Source organism: Neovison vison, chromosome 13 (assembly GCF_020171115.1).
Source record: "Neovison vison isolate M4711 chromosome 13, ASM_NN_V1, whole genome shotgun sequence".
Classification (NCBI taxonomy): Eukaryota; Metazoa; Chordata; class Mammalia; order Carnivora; family Mustelidae; genus Neogale; species Neogale vison.
The window spans coordinates 9,759,975-9,775,894 of record NC_058103.1 but is presented as its reverse complement, the minus strand read 5'-3'; positions in this window follow the sequence as shown (position 1 = coordinate 9,775,894).

Genomic DNA, 15,920 nt, shown 5'->3' with positions numbered 1-15,920 from the left:
TAACTTTCAAGCTTTTGTGTTTATAGGAGTTTTGGTACAAAAATATTCATGGGAACCAAAAATAATGCAGATGGCCATCTGAGACTGGATACCAGATTGTTTGTATCACTGAGTGAACCCAGGGGACAGGCAGCTGAGGAACAAGCGGAAAACAAAAGATGCTGAATTTAGAAGAATGATCTTCAGTATGAAAAATCTCAGCCCCAGCCCTTCCTCTGAGGCACTCATCATGGTGTATACTGGGCTATAGCAGAAAGTTCGATCTTAAGGAGACCTCAGAGTTAAGATTTAGATCTGGGGCGCCTGGGTGGCTCAGTGGGTTAAGCCGCTGCCTTCGGCTCCGGTCATGATCTCAGGGTCCTGGGATCGAGTCCTGCATCGGGCTCTCTGCTCAGCAGGGGGCCTGCTTCCCTTCCCCTCTCTCTGCCTGCCTCTCTGCCTACTGTGATCTCTCTCTGTCAAATAAATAAATAAAATCTTTAAAAAAAAAATATTTAGATCTTCTCATCTATTGCCTAGGTGATGCCTTGGACAAGACCTCTCAGCCTCTATTTCTTCATCTATAAAATGGGGATGATAGGGATGCCTGGGTGGCTCAGTTGGTTAAGTGGCCAACTCTTGATTTCAGTTCAGGTCATGATCTCAGGGTCCTGGGATTGAACTCTGAGTCGGGCTCTGAGCTCAGCTTGGAGTCTGCTTGGGATTCTCTTTCTCCCTCTCTGTCGGCTCCTCCCCTCCATTCTCTCTTTCTCTCTGTCTCAAATAAATCACTCAATCTTTAAAAAATAATAAATAAGGGGCACCTGGGTGGCTCAGTCAGTTAAGCATCTGCCTTTAGCTCATGTCATGATCCCAGGGTCCTGGGACCAAGCCTTCTGTCACACTCCCTCATCAGCAGGGAGCCTGCTTCTTCATCTCCCACTCCACCTGCTCTGTCTCGCTCTTTCACATAAACAAATAAAATCTTTAAAAATAATGAAATAAAATAGGGATGATAATAATCTACCTTCAGGTTTATTGCAAAGATTGACAAACTTCCAAGCTCATAATAGATACTTAATAAGCAGTCATTATTATTTGGTGTTCTATTGCAAAAGAATGAGCTAACCCATTCCCCAAGATGGACAAGGGGATGCTGGAGCAGACACAACCAGCAGCTTCCCTGCTGTTCATTTCCTCCTTCTTCTCTATTCACAGACAGGTCCTTCTTTTGCAAGGGCAGCAACAGTCTTAACTACAGAACTACATTTCCCAACCTCCGTTGCTGCCCAGGGCTGGTCATATCCACAGTGTCAGCCAAGGGGACTTACATGGAAGTCTACCAGGATGGCTTTACCTTCTCCTTGGGGCTTCCTTCTGCATTTCTGGCACAGAGATGGGAGGCTGGAGCTGTAGAGACCATCTTTTGACCAGAAGAGACCATGAGGGCAAAGCCCACATGCTAAGAGTGGCAGAAGAGAATAAATCCCGAGATACTGGTGACATCATAGAGCCACTGCCCCTCAGGACCACCTACTTCAATGGCCTGTGGGAGAAATTAAAGCCTATGTGGTGAGCTCCTGTGGCTAGGTTTCTATAGCACGCAGCTGAATGGACCTGATGTGGAGACCCCAGATGTAAATTAGCTTTTAGTAACAACTTTAAACCACAAGTTCTAGAATGTACTGGGGAGGAAGGGCAGCTTAGACTTTTATCCCACTTATCACATACATAGTAAGAGAGAAAGCTTTTATTTTTTATATAAATTTAGAAAAGTTGGATGTTTTCCATAGCATCTATATGATGGGATGTCTCTGACTTGAGGTCTCATGGGTCCCTGGAATGCAGTGCCAGCCACCATTTCACATGCTGTACATAGGAGGATATTTGGAGATTTGTCCTCCCCTCCCCAAACTGTCCAGGCTTCTGGAGTGTTTGAAAGAGGAAGAAGTCTGATTTGGTTCAGTCCTGTCTGATGCTTTGATGATGTTGGAGGATACAGGCTTCCTGAAGCCAGGTACTCACCTGTGTTCACATGGTGACAGCTGGACAAGACCTCCTGCACCCCTGGCAGCCACAGGCCCTTGACAGTCTCTTTCCTTGGCTGGAGTATTCTTCCAGTGGCATGTGGGCCTACCTGCCAAGGGCTGTGCTCAATGAAGAAGGCTTGAAGATGAACTGGTCAAGGCCAGTTGGGAGAAAGCACTTATGATTCTGTGGGGGTGGAGAAATTTCTTTCTACTCTTCAAGGTTCTTACATGAAACAGATTTAAAAGGAAAAGAACAACAAAGTATAATTACTTTGAGGCCCAACAATGAAATGGGGACTTAAAGAAATGACAAAGGCAGGCAGTTTTTATATTTTTTAGACAAAGACAATATGTCTGTGAGGAACTGATGGGACAAAGAAAGCTTAACTTTGGGAGTTTTCTTCAGTAAGGAATCCTGAACAGAATTTGGGCTGGAGTAGTAAATTCATAAAAAGTTACAAGGGTTACTAACTCTGGTGATAAGGATGTCTCCTTATCTCCTGGTACAGGGAGGGTACCTTTCATTTGGGATATTTATATCCAGCTTTCAAGAGGACAGAGGGCGTTCTGAGTGTCCTCCTTGCACTGGCTGTCTCTTAAGTGACTTCTATTTAAAATACCCAATAGGCACATTTTGGGGCGGCCCACAAGTCTCTCCCCAACCACTTTCCAGGGCACGTGGGCAGCCCTTTGTGGTGGAGATGGGTCCAATGGGTGTCAGCACCTCGGGTGTGGGCTGCGGTGGGGCTCTCTGACCCTTCCCCCTCATCGCCAAATGACCTTTCTCAGTTCAGTTTTCCCCTCCATACCACAAGAAAGACCACACGCCTTTAGGAAACACAGAGGGATACCAAGAACATGAAACTAAACCATGTGTTGGCAGGTGCCTTGTACCCTCTGCAAGCAAATTGAACCCTCTAGGAAGTACACCGAGCAGCTGTGATGTGTGGGTTCAGGTAAGTGGTATCTGTTTAGCTAATAATGATGGGGATGCATAAGACAAAAACCAAGACTATCATTTCCCTTTTGAAGGTGGAAGGTGCAGGTGGTTTATGACGATGCTACTCAAAGTGTGGGCCCTGGCTTGCTGCAAGTCCTTGGGCCTCTGTGAGGTTGAGTTCAAAAGCTGAGAACATCCAGATATTTTTTAGGGATGTGACAGCATACCTTTATGTCCAGTGACTCTAATAACGTAAAATTGGGGCTTTTATTTTTTATGTCTTTATAAAATTTCATTTCTTGGTTATTGATTTATACCATATGGTACAAAAGTTGCTCTACGACAGATTGGAAATACATTCTTTTTTAAAAGAGATGTCTTTCTCCCAAGTAGTCTGGGGAGACCTCTCGTTGAGAGTTTCTCCCCACAGACTTTGACTTTAGGGAACTCTGTCCCCAGGTAGGCAAGGCTCCAGCCCACAGTCCTAGCTAAGCTCTGTCTTTGAATGCACATTTCCCCAAGCAGTGCCACGCGGGATCCTCAGGGACTGAGCTAAGGCTTCTTAGCAAGTAATTTTGCTTAAAATGGCACCTATGTGATTTGAAAGCTAACATTACCTAAACCCCAACTCCACACAGACTATTAGGAGGAGGGGATTAAAACTATGCTCAGCCTCTAGTTTTTCCTGTGGTCACTCCAGGGAGGTCTGTCTTTCACCCAGGAAGGCTGGATGACTTTCCACAGGGGTTCCCCATCTGCTGGCAGAGGTGGAGCCCCCTGTGGGAATTAATTCTCTTTCACGCTAATTTCAGTAGATGGGGCATTGCCACTTGGGCTGGACAGAACCTTAGTGTGAAATGCTGCTGTCTGTCTAGAACATTGATGGCTGTCAGGACATCCCGAGGGTTACAGCAATGGGACACAAAGTCCACAGATGACGAATATTGGCTAAGAGGGGGTTGAGTTCTAAGCAAATATAATGGGAGCTTTGACTCTGTTGTTTAGGAGGGAAAGAAATAAGGGCGCTATTCTAATAATATGAACATCTGTCCTTGGGTCATTTCTTGGGGATTTTCTCAGACAAGTCGCTCATTTCAATACTCACAATGGGCCTGTTACTGTTTTCCATTTCACATCTGAAGGATCTGAGGCCTGGGAAAGTTAGAGACTTCCCTGAGGTCCCCAGGAGAACTGACCCCCTGGTGCTAGGTAGCAAGGGAAGCTGTCCTGTCCAGTTTTCTTGCCTTTCTTGTGGAAGCCTGTGGGCCTCTGACCAGAATCCTGGGGGCTGTTCTTTCTGGGAGGAGCCATGGATCCGAGGCCACAGGTCACATCCCCCCCTGTAGAGGGGGCTACAGCTGGGGGCACGGAAGGGAGGCTGATATAGTACACAAAGTCTGGCAGCCCCAAGTTCTTATTCTAACTTTGCTGGGCAGAGTGTGAGTGAATTTATTTTATCCAGCCGCAGCGTTTGCATGGGCAGGATAGGGCCATCTCCCTCCTGGGTTGTTGTGAGTTTGATGACAGTGTCAAGGGTCCCTATGGTCATGGGGGAGTGCTCAAGAATTGGTAGCCAATGGTAGCCATATACACCGCTTTGCTCTCCAGCTACTCGCGGGCCCCTTCCAGGGCTGGACTTGACCTTATTCCTGCTCTTATTCCCAACACTGAGCCTGTGCACCCAGGATGGCTTCCACACAAGCGCATTTAACAGAGAAGCTGCACCCAGAATGCCCAACCTGACCGCCAAGACTTAAACAAGGGTCATCGAGGCTGCTAGTTGCCTGTCCCCAGCTACATCTGCCCTCCTGTTAGAAGTCTGTGTAGCCAAAGGACACCTGTCCTGACCACCTAACAGCCATGCGTGTGACCAAGCTCAGTGATCCCAGGAGAGATGGTATGCTGTCTGCTTCTTCCGGGCAGTCATAAAGGCAGGATGGCCAACTTCTGCTCCTTCTGCCATCCTACAGCATGGAACTGCCTGGGTCATTTGGGGGGACAGACAGCATTTTGGAGTGTGAGGGAAAGGACGTCGGTCTAGGGACGATACAGAGAGAGTGCTGTGAGAAGGGAGGACAGAGAAGGGGCTGAGCCAACCCTGGATTGACGGCCTCTCTCCTACAAGAGACAACATTAAAACTTTGGTCGCGTTTAATCCTGTGCTGTCATGGGCTTTCTGTCAAAGGCACCTGAAATCAATCCTAAATGTTACAGCTATTCATGGGAAGGAAAATGTCTTCACGTTTGACCTTTTCACGGCACAGGTGTGCCATCCAACATTAGGTAGAACGTCAAGTTGGAACAAGATGGCGCAGCTGGTTGTAGGCTTTGGTTGAGCCAAGTGTGGGATCTATCTTCCCAGCATGGGCCCCTGGTTCTTACTGTGGCCAGATAGTTGGATGTGTTTTCACCCTGCATTTCCTCCTTGCCTCTGATCAAGCAGGGAGCAGGCCTCGCATGAGGTCAAGGAGATCAGAGATTAAACCAAGTTTGGAAGAGGAAATATGCAAAGACAGCAAGGGGGGAGGGCAGAATGCCCACCTGGGGAGCAGGGAGCACAAAGTGGAGGATCCTTGGGATTCCAGTGGGAATGGCTGGTCGGGGTGCTGAGGACCTGGTGTCCAAACCCCATTGGAGATGCCCCAGCCTCAAGGCAGGGCAGCAGCAGAGCTTCAAAGGGGCTGTGCCCAGGGCTGACTGATGAACGGTCACCCAGGGCGCTCCCCGCACCGTGCGCTGGGCAAGGAGAGAGAAGGGGGACGTCCAACAGGCATCCCAACTTAACAAATTCAGACTCCAAACCTGCCCCTTCCACACACCCCCACCTCGGCGCATAGCGTATCCCCTGTTCCAGCCACTCAGGCCAAACCTCAGAGTCTTTCTTGACCCTCTTCTTTTCTTCCAAGCCACACTCGATCCATTAGCAACTCCAGAGGGTTTGCTTCCAAAATACACCCCAGTTCAGGTGCTGCTCACCATGGTGGTCCGTAGCTGTGTCCTCTCTTCCAGAGCTGGCTCTGTGCTCTGACTTTGACCCTCAGCACCTACTCTGATGGCAGCTGCCCAGCCTGCTTAAGTCCCATACGCTCAACCCTCCAGAGGGCCCCAGCTCACTTTTTTCCCAGAGGAAAAGCCGAAGCCCTTATGACATCCTACGAGGCCCTGCCTGACCTCATGCAGTGAGCCCCGACCTCTCCTCCAACCCCCAACTCACTGCTTTGGCCCCATGGGACCCTTAAGAACACTGGCCGTGGGCCCAGCTCAGTGCCTCTGTCAGCACTGCTCCCTCTGCCTGGAAAGATCTTCCTCAGACCTTTGAGGGACTTATCCCTGCATCTCCTTTGGGCCTTTATTCAAATGTCTGTCCCTCGAAAAGGCCTCCTTGACTATTCATACTGTTCCCCTCCCTACCTGCCCTCAACCTGATCCCCCTTCCCTGACTTTTCTTCGAGCCCTCATGGATAGTATGTGACATGCTGTGTATTCTACTTATTTTGTTCAGGTCTCTCTCCCTCCACTGAGACTGGAAACTTCAGGGGCATCTGCATGGCTCAGTCGGTTAAGCAACCGACTCGAGCTCAGTTCAGGTCATGATCTCAGGGTCCTGGGATCGAGCCCTGGGTTGGAGTCTGCTTAGTGCTCCGGGATTGTCCCTCTCTCCCTCTGTCCTGCCCCTGCTTGCTCTAAAATAAATAAATCTTACCCAAAAACCCAACCAACAAACAAAAATGTAAGCTCCATGACTACAAGCCCCACGAGTACAAGACTTTGGTTTCATTTACCGCTGGATTTTCAGCAATTAGAATAGCACCTGAGACCCAGCAGACGTGCAATAAATATGGTACATGGCCTTTAATTCGCTTTCCCTCTTTCCCTTGCCTCCCTCTTGCTGCCCTGGGCTGTCCTCACCCCGCGGCAGTGCACTGGCACATTAAGTTTCACTCGGCCTCTGTTTTCTGGGGAGCCCAGGGTACCGGAGTCCCTTGCGTGGGTCCAAGGGCTGGTAAGAGACAGCTTCAAGTTCAGGCAGTGTTAAGAACAGAGCCATGTAGCTATTACTGGGTTGCCTAGTAATATTGAGGTGTCTTCTAGGAGCTTCGCGTGCCAAGGCTCACACTCCCAACAACCTCTACAGCTCGAAAGCCAACTGGCTTCACGCTTACTGGGACCATAGTCTTGGTGAGTGGGACGCGGGATAGACAGTGCAATTTCTGATTGGCAAAGGCACCGCCACGCAGGGAAAAAAAAGTTATCAAGGACATGGACAGTTGGTGAAATTTATACTTAAAAATTTTCTTAAGAATACATGGGATTTTCCAAGACCATTCTTCATAGCACCGAGCCTACCATTCCTTAATAGAAAACGGTCAAATAGCAAATACTCCAGTTAATTTCCCATAGGTATAAATTATGCAAATAGTCATTTATATCTTCATTTACAATAATCAATAAATAAGAGGGCACATTCATACAATTTTTTTTTTTACAAAGATCCCTTTTTACAAAGCTACGGCTATATATATACTCAGTAGACAAAATAATCCTTGTTCTACAAAATAACATTTCACTTTTTTTTCCCATAGTTCTCTTGGCGCTCTCCATACAAATGTTCCGACGTTGTCCCTGAAGCTCTGGCCTGATGTTAAAAGAAACAGTAGCAGTGAATCTGTTAAACATATTTACAGACCTTGAAACAAACCCCTATCATCATTCACTAGAACAGGCTCCTAAAAAACCATTGCCTGGCTGTCATCTGTCCAGACAACACAAGGGAGGGAACAACCTTTTTTCTTATTTGTCTTTGGCTGTAAGGCAGGTGATGCCGGCACTGTCTTACGGTGTGAGCTCAAGCACAAAAGGCAGACCTCCTCCTCCTCACAGCGCCCCGCCCCGCAGGTGCGATGCTCATTCTGGGACATTTTCCACAAACGTGCCAGCCTTCGGCGGAAGGGATCCGGTGTTCCCACACAAACACCCGACATGAGTGGGGTTTCTGTACCTGGGGATTTTGAGTCTGCTAGGGGGAAGGGGGAAAAGATGGGAAGGGTAGGAAGGGCCTGTTTAAAGTTCTTTGTTCCTACTGCTGAACTTGGGCATTTGGGACAGATTTCTCTGGCAAAGTGTCCCTGACACGGACTTAATTTGAGGAGACCGGTTTCGTTCTGGGAGCCCAAGGAAGCAGATCTCGTCAATTCTGCTCCAACGTTCATCCCCACCCCTCCCACAGACGACGCTTTGTTTTACCAAACCCTTTCTGAAGGCACCTTTATCAGATACGAAAGCCGGAAGGAATGTTCTGACAGCTTTGGATTTCACTTAGAAATACAGACATGCATTGACTTTAAGCAAATAGGTCACTTACTGAGATTAAAAAAAAAATCTATCTTGTTAACCGTTGGCTTTTTAAACATAGGAAGGACTTTTTAAAAGATTTTCCAACTTCTGACCCAGAGAGGTCAATGAATTATTCAAGATGTCACAGCAGGTGAGCCAAAGCCCCCATGTGGCTTCCTGATGCTCAGGCCAGTGTTGTCCTACTCTGGAACAATGTCAACTCTCTAGGTTACAGAAACGCCCAGAGTTTCCTTTAAAGAAGTGGTTCGAGCCTCAGGGGACACTTAGAATACAGGCCTTTGTGCCTCTCCTGCCTCCTAGCACAGCACATGCTCTTACTGACTCCAGGTGGGACTAAAAGAAGCAGGTGCTACCACAAATGCAATAAACCCATCAAAAGATTTTTTTTTTTTTGCAATAGTGCAAAATTCCCAACTTGTAAACTTAAAGGATACAGAAGTATTCCTAGCCCACAGACCAACCGATCACGGCTTCATCCAAGTAATCCAAATCCTCCCTCCCTATTTTCATTGTGTTCTGCCCAGCCCAGTGAAGTGTCTTCGTGTTTTGAAGGAGCGCGCTTGATTTCCTGCTCTGAAAAAGCACGTGCTGGAGTGCGCCCGGGTGGCTCAGTCGGTTGGGCGTCTGACTCTTGGTTCCCGCCCAGGCTGTGAGACGAAGCCCCACATCAGGTTCCATGCTCAGTGAGACCCTTGCCTGAGATTCTTTCTCTCTGCCCCTCCCCCTACTCGCACTTGTTCTAAGAAATAAAGAAATCTAAAAAAAAAAAAAAAAAAAAGCATGTGTTGGGGGTGGAGAGGTGATTAGCTGAGGCAGGATGACTAGTCAAGTGGTGGCTGAAGTTTTTGAGGTCAGATGCCGAGATTTTGCTGCTAGAGGTTCTTTAGAGGCAGTGATTTCGGTTGCAAATTTGCAAGCACAGACAAAAACATGAATCTGGGTCATCTTCAGGCATTTTTATGCAAGCAGGAAGGAGACATCTGAGTGGTTTCGGTATGGGGTTGGGAGTGGTGTGCAGAATTCTGGGAGGGGGGAGAAGGATGCGTGGTGGGGAACGGCGATCTGACGAACCAAATTCACCACCTTCCCAGCTCTGGGACTCTCCACCCACAGATGCCAACGTGGCCAAAGTCATCAAGAATCAGAACCTCCTTAGGGTGTAACTTTATCTTCTAAGCAGTGAAGTCCAGGGTGAAAATTAGCATTTGAAATCAGCATAGAGGGGCACCTGGGAGGCTCAGTTGTTAACGGTCTGCTTTCAGCTCAGGTCATGATCCAAGGGGCCTGAGATGGAGCCCCGCATCGTGCTCCCAGCTCAGGGCAGAGTCTGCTTCTCCCTCTCCCACTCCCCCTGCTTGTGTTACTTCTCTCACTGTTTCTCTCTCTGTCAAATAAATAAATCTTAAAAAAAAAAAATGAAATCAGCAAGGAGCCCAATGTGGGGCCTGAACTCATGACCCTGTGATTAAGACCCGAGCTGAGACCAAGAGCTGGACGTGCCACTGCCCGAGTCCCCCAGGTGCCCCACAAATTCCTCTTAAAAGGTTTGGTTAGATTTGAGACAGAGCAGTTAGTGCAGAAGGTGGGCTGGAGAGGCTGGAGGAAAGGAGGCATCTGCAAAGCTCAGAGAGGAGAGGAATTCAGAGCAGGGCATGCGGACACTCAACAGCTTCCGGGCAAGCTTGCAAGGAAGCATTCAGTGAGGATGTATGTAGGGTCTGCTCTGCGCAGAAGACACTGGGAGAACTTCATGATCATCCGGATACCGGATGAGAGCAGGGACTCAGACCTAGATCTGGCTGATTCCCAAACCTGTGCTTTCTGGGTCCCAGGACACCTCCCGGAGGAGGAGGAGGAGGAGGAAGGGAGTCATGATGTAAGGAAAATGGTTTCAGTTACAGACCCCTGTGGGTTGGAAGCTAGACTTGGTTTCTGGGTGTCAGGAATTGGAAAGTTCCCAACCATCGGGCCCCGGATGGTTGAGTAGTGCTGTATTTAAGAACAACGTGGTCGAACAGCATAAAGTATTGGTTGTCTCTTCCCCATATACGAGGATGTTCCCTGGCTTGTGCATGTGGCCGCCCTGGGCCGGTGAGAACTTCCTGCCCAGTGTGTTTTCATCAAGGTGCTCGGAGCAAACTATAAACACAAGGAAGTCAGTCTCTCGGGCTCTGCGGGGTCTGTGGATCACAGGATGGGCTGGGCGCCCAGGAACTCTCATGGGCCTCCACCGGCTCTTGGAGCTCTAGGAGCTCCAAGTCTCTAAGCCTTTGCTCAATGACTCGGCCAAGCTCACCCCAAGCCCACGCAGGAGTGATGACAAGGCCTGACGGTCAGTGGGGAGCTCGGAAAAATCGGAGCCAGGAGGGCTGAGTGCTCACGTGGAGCTTAAACCCACCGAGTCTGCACCCAATGGGAATGGAAGCTCTGGGGCCCAGCTCACCCCAAGCCCGGGCTTCTCAAGCACCGGGCTCGCTCCCCTGAACTGTCCTCCCTCAAGGAAATGCCTGACGAGCCAGACTCGAGAGATCTGTGCACTCAGCATCCAGCAAAGAAGCTACATCTCCTTTCTGGGCTCCCTCCCTCAGCTGACTGTGACGGCACACTCTGCAGCAATTTTCAGCAAACAAGCATGATACCACCCCTACCAACTCTCAGCTGTTGGTGGCTCACCCGTGCTCCTGGCCCTCGTCCTCGGAGGTGCCCCGCTCACCGGCTCAAGGGCTGGATGGATAACCTACTGCTCAGCGGGGTTCCCACGGCAGCTGCAGGCCCAGGATGTTAAACCTCCCCTTAAAGGCAGTTTGAGCTGCGGTGAGGCAACGTCGGGGAAAGAGAAAGAACACAGCTGGACCTGGAGAGCTTTACGGGCTCGTTCCCTGGCGAGAGCATTGCCGAGAAATTTCTGAGAAGCCAGGCTGGCCGGAAACTCCGACATTCTGGGGACTTTCAGGATGTAAAGCTGAGTACAGGTGGGGGAGGCGGCCGAGACCCGTGACGAAGGTCTCTAAGCAGAAAGAGAGAGAGGCCACATGTCAAAACTCCAGTGGGCCAAGATTCAAGACAAACTGAGCTTGCATGAAAAGCGTCCTGTTGTGGGACTGCACTCTGGTGACGTCATCACGGGAAGAGAAGAGGTCTTACCCCGGAAGCTCTGATGCGATGATACTCAGTAAAAACTTTCTGTACTTGTTTACTCACATTTGTGTTTGAGAGATGAGCTTCATGGTGCTCTGAGTCCTCAGCAAGGAGGGAGGAACAGGGTAGCTTCAGGAACTGGAGGGTGAAGTTTTGGAGAAAACGTCATTGGTAATCAAGATGACCACACTGGGGTCACTCAGTAGCAGTGTGGGACGAGTCACATCCCTTCCTGACCTTCAGCGTTCTCATCGCTCAGACGGAGTGAAAGACCCATAAGAGATCCCTAAGATTATCAAATATTCTATGATTTACAAAGATTGACCAAAGAGGCGGCCTCTAAATGCTTCTGCTTTCTGAAACTCATGCACTGTGTGGGGGAGACGACTGGTGGGAGTTTGTTGCACCCCAGAAAGGGAGCGGCTGTCCTGGGCAGTGCAGGTTCCAAGTCCTGGTGGGACCCCGTCTCCCTATGGAGGTCGGCTCGGAGCAGGACAGGAAGCGACGCTCAGGTTCCCCGCAGCTGACCAGCAGAGGGAGAAGACCCCTTTGCTGGCAAACACGAGCATGGGCTACTTGTTTCCTACGTGAAGCCAGGGTGGTGAGGGAAACCTGGAAACTGTTGGGACACCTCAGACTAGAGCTTGTGGAGGGGGTGGGGGATCCGAGTGTCTGGGGGCAAGGCGTGAACACAGAGGAAATAAAGAAGGATCGCTTCTTACTTGGGGCCTCCTAGCTGAGCTTCCGCAAGCCTTTCAACCCTCTCCGGCAGCGGGCACCATGCAAAGGCACTTGGCCATGGCTCAGCTGGACGGCCATTGCCACGGCCCCAGCTAGACTGGGGGCGGGTTCACAGACAGGTGAACGGAGCGGTGAGCCACCCTGTCAAGTGGTGAGCCTTCTGTGGGATCTGTGGTTCAGGATGGTGTGCTGAACACGTGGGCTCCTCCCCTCCCTCGTGAAAGCTCATGAAAATAAGAGCAAAGACAGACAGACAATGGGGTAATAAGGGATGACAGCAGGCAAGAGATGCCAACCCACGTGTAGTGGGGCAGAGGACCCCACTGCCCCACCCCAGCATAGACATGCCACCGAGCGGCCACAGCGGCGGCTCTACCCCACAAGGGAGTCAGAGGAGCTCTATTTCAGGGGGACGCCGGGCACAGCAAGGCAGGAGCAATTCAGCGAGTCTCAGTACTGATCGTGATGAACTTGCCTGCTTGGGTCAGGACATGAGCACTCACATGTGTGCTAGGATCTCTGGGTACAGCTCTACAGTCTGCGCACTGAACAAAGGCACTTGGCTAAGGGAAGAGTTGGGAGTAAAAATCTAGTCCTTGCTCCGCTACTCAAGTCTTGCCCAAGCTCAGGTCTACATCCCACTGGAGAAAGGGGCAAGAGAGGCCACCTGCCAGTCAAGCCAAGTGCCTATGGGTGGCTTCTGCCCATGGGGGCATCTTTCTCTAAGTCAGTCATCGAGAGGGAAGGCATTTTCTTGAAATTGCATGAGGACTCTGCATAGGCCAGTAGCAGCTCTATGGATGTCCCGCTTTCCTGGGCAGGAGAGAAGTGAAAATACCTTGAAAGAAACACAATGAGTTCTAGAGAAAAGACCTGCAACTGACATGTGGGTCCTCCCATGGGGGGTCCAGGTGCCAACCCCACGACTCTAGAGTAAAGCCCACCAGCTGATACACAGAGCTTCCAGTCTGTTTTCTGATGGGTCACCCTTCAATATGAACATATCCAGAGAACCCCCAGCCTGTGATGTGAAAGACAGAGCCTGAGACTGACCAAGAGAAAGGGTACTCAGAGGAGACAAAGTCAGTACAGGGAGCAGAAGGAACTTCCCCAAAGCCACTCTCCTGGGCATCCACAGGGAGAGAAGAGCTCCATCCCTGCAAGGAGAATAGGACACGATAAAACAGGAACAAGAGAACAGCAACAGAATATTCCGGAAACCAAGCATTAAACATCCATCAGGTATGCGAGAAGATAAAGCTGAAGACCTCTCCCTAAGATCAGATCCCCAAAATAAAGAGGCCACACACAGAAAAGATATATAATATTAAAGGACTATAGCTCAGATGATCCAACACTTGGATAATGGGTGGTTCAGAAAGGATGTGAACCATTAGAAGATTTATGGGGTGCCTGGGTGGCTCAGCCAGTTAAGTGTCTGCCTTCAGCTCAGATCATGATCCCAGGGTCCTGGGATCGAGCCCCACATTGGGCTCCCTGCTCAGTGGGGATTTTGCTTCTGCCTCTGTGCTCACTTGCTCTCTTTCTCTCTCAAATAAAATCTTGAAAAACAAAATTACAAAGTTTTCCATGAAACCAAGCATGACATTCATAGCATCAAAGATGCACCACCATCAGGACATCAGAAGAGCTAGGAACACTAAGAAGTAAGGGATCTTGAACGCTTCCGGAGAGATGGGGAGAAACCCAAGTCCCATCTTAGAGGCTTGGAAATCTGGATGGTGCCAGAAGTCTCCACAACTAGGCTGGGGGGCAGTTGGAGGGAGTTACTCTCCACCAGCAATCCTATACCCAGCTACACTGGGGGACGGGCGGCATCAAGACATTTTAAGGTATGCAAAATCTCAAGAAATTTGTAAGATTTACTTCCCACGTCACTTTCCTCAGGAAGTTACTAGACAACGTGCCACACCAAAAAATAAAAATAAAAAAATAAAAAACCCAAAAAACAAAGATTATCAAACCAAGGGGGATCATTTTGGCAAGAAAGGGCGTGCTACACAGTACACTACTTGACTCGGGAGTGAACTGTCGTTCCTTGCCTACACTGAAGAGACATGTATGAAATAATGTGATGTAAGCACATCAGGGACACAAAGTGGGGGGCAGAGAAGCACTGAGACCCACCCCATCTACCATAATAGAAGTTGCAGGTGCTTCTAATTTAAAACAGGAAAATAAGCATAAGCATGTTATGCAGCAATGCAAAGGTAAATAATAAGCAATAGCTAAAAGCTTTGAAAGTGCTGCTTCTAGGGAACCAGACTTAGGGGACTGCTAGTTTTCATGAAAAGCCATATGGTACTTGTTTCTTCATAAACTATGAATATGTATTACTTGGATAAGAATTAAGAGTCAGTTCCTAAAAAAAAAACAAAAAACAACAACACTCAAAGCCATGGGGTGGTCTGTCCTGCAGGCTTCTCTAGACACCTTTGATACCCAACTTCCTCTCTCATGGAAGCCTAGACCCAAATGAGAATTTTTTTTGCCTTCAAAGAAGAAATTTGTTTACAGCCAACCAGAACCAAACGATTTTTAGGCAATGGGCCACTGGGTGGTTCTACACAGTATTACATGTTGTAACGGGTGGGAGAAGCAGCCTGTAGAGATTTTTTGGAACAAGGTCTAGCCCCATAAAATGGAATGATTCATGTTTGGGTCAGCTTCTCCCTGGCTCTTCCAGCATCTAGTTTAGACAAGGACCGCGTGCTGTGCGGGGTTATGAAATACCACACACGTCATCTGTACTATCCGTATCTCTGAGCTTTCAATGATGCCAAGGGAGCTCAGTAATTAGCCCGTTCTCCACGGGACGCTTGGCCTTTAAGATGGAACCGCTCCAAGCTCTTGACAGCTTTCGACAAGGAAGGCTCAGATTTGTTCTAAGAACCAAGGAGGCGAGAAGGCAGGCTATAACCAGAATGGGATTTTGGCTGTCATTGATCAAAATATGCTATGTAAATTCTTTTGGCCATGCTGGAATTCTGTAAACTTGAAGCCCGCTGCCTGAAATTTTAAGCAAGCTTCTCGCCTTGCTTGGAGAGAGCTCTGATTTCGGGGGGAGGAACAATTACCAGCTTGGCAGCCAAGCGGCTGTCCCAGCGGTCAAGGGTACTCCAGAGGTCACAGGGGCCAGGCATGAAAATGAATGCAGCTTCTTTGCTGGGAAAATACGAGTGCAAAGCAAAGGTTGTAGCTGGCCCCAGTTTTTGGTTTTGTTTAAATGAGGACATCTTTATCTAATCATTTAATTTTTTTTTTTTTTTTTTTTTTTTTTTAACGACACTCATGGATGGACCCGAGACAGGTTTCATTAAAGAGGGACAGGCTCTGGACCAGACATCAGGTGGCACAGATGCCCTTGCAAGTCTGTTCCTGGTTGGCTGTGTGACCCTGGTCAAACTGCTCTGCCTCTCTGGGTTCAGCAGACAAGAGGCTGTTTGAGGGCCCCTCCTGACCTACTGGTTTGTACCTCCTTGACCTACTGGTATGTGATTTTTAGGAGTACGGCTCAGAGAGGAAAGGCCATGGAGGAGGAAGTAAGACGAGGGCCCCAGGGCCTGCAACTTGGCTTGAAACGGGGGTGGGAGGGTGGTGCAGGGCAGAAGGAAGATGGGAGGGTGGGTGGAGGTCTCCCCACAAACCGCCTGCTCTAGTCTACTTTTCCGGGTACCTTCCAGAATGTCTTTTCAAGAATCCCATTATGACCAGCC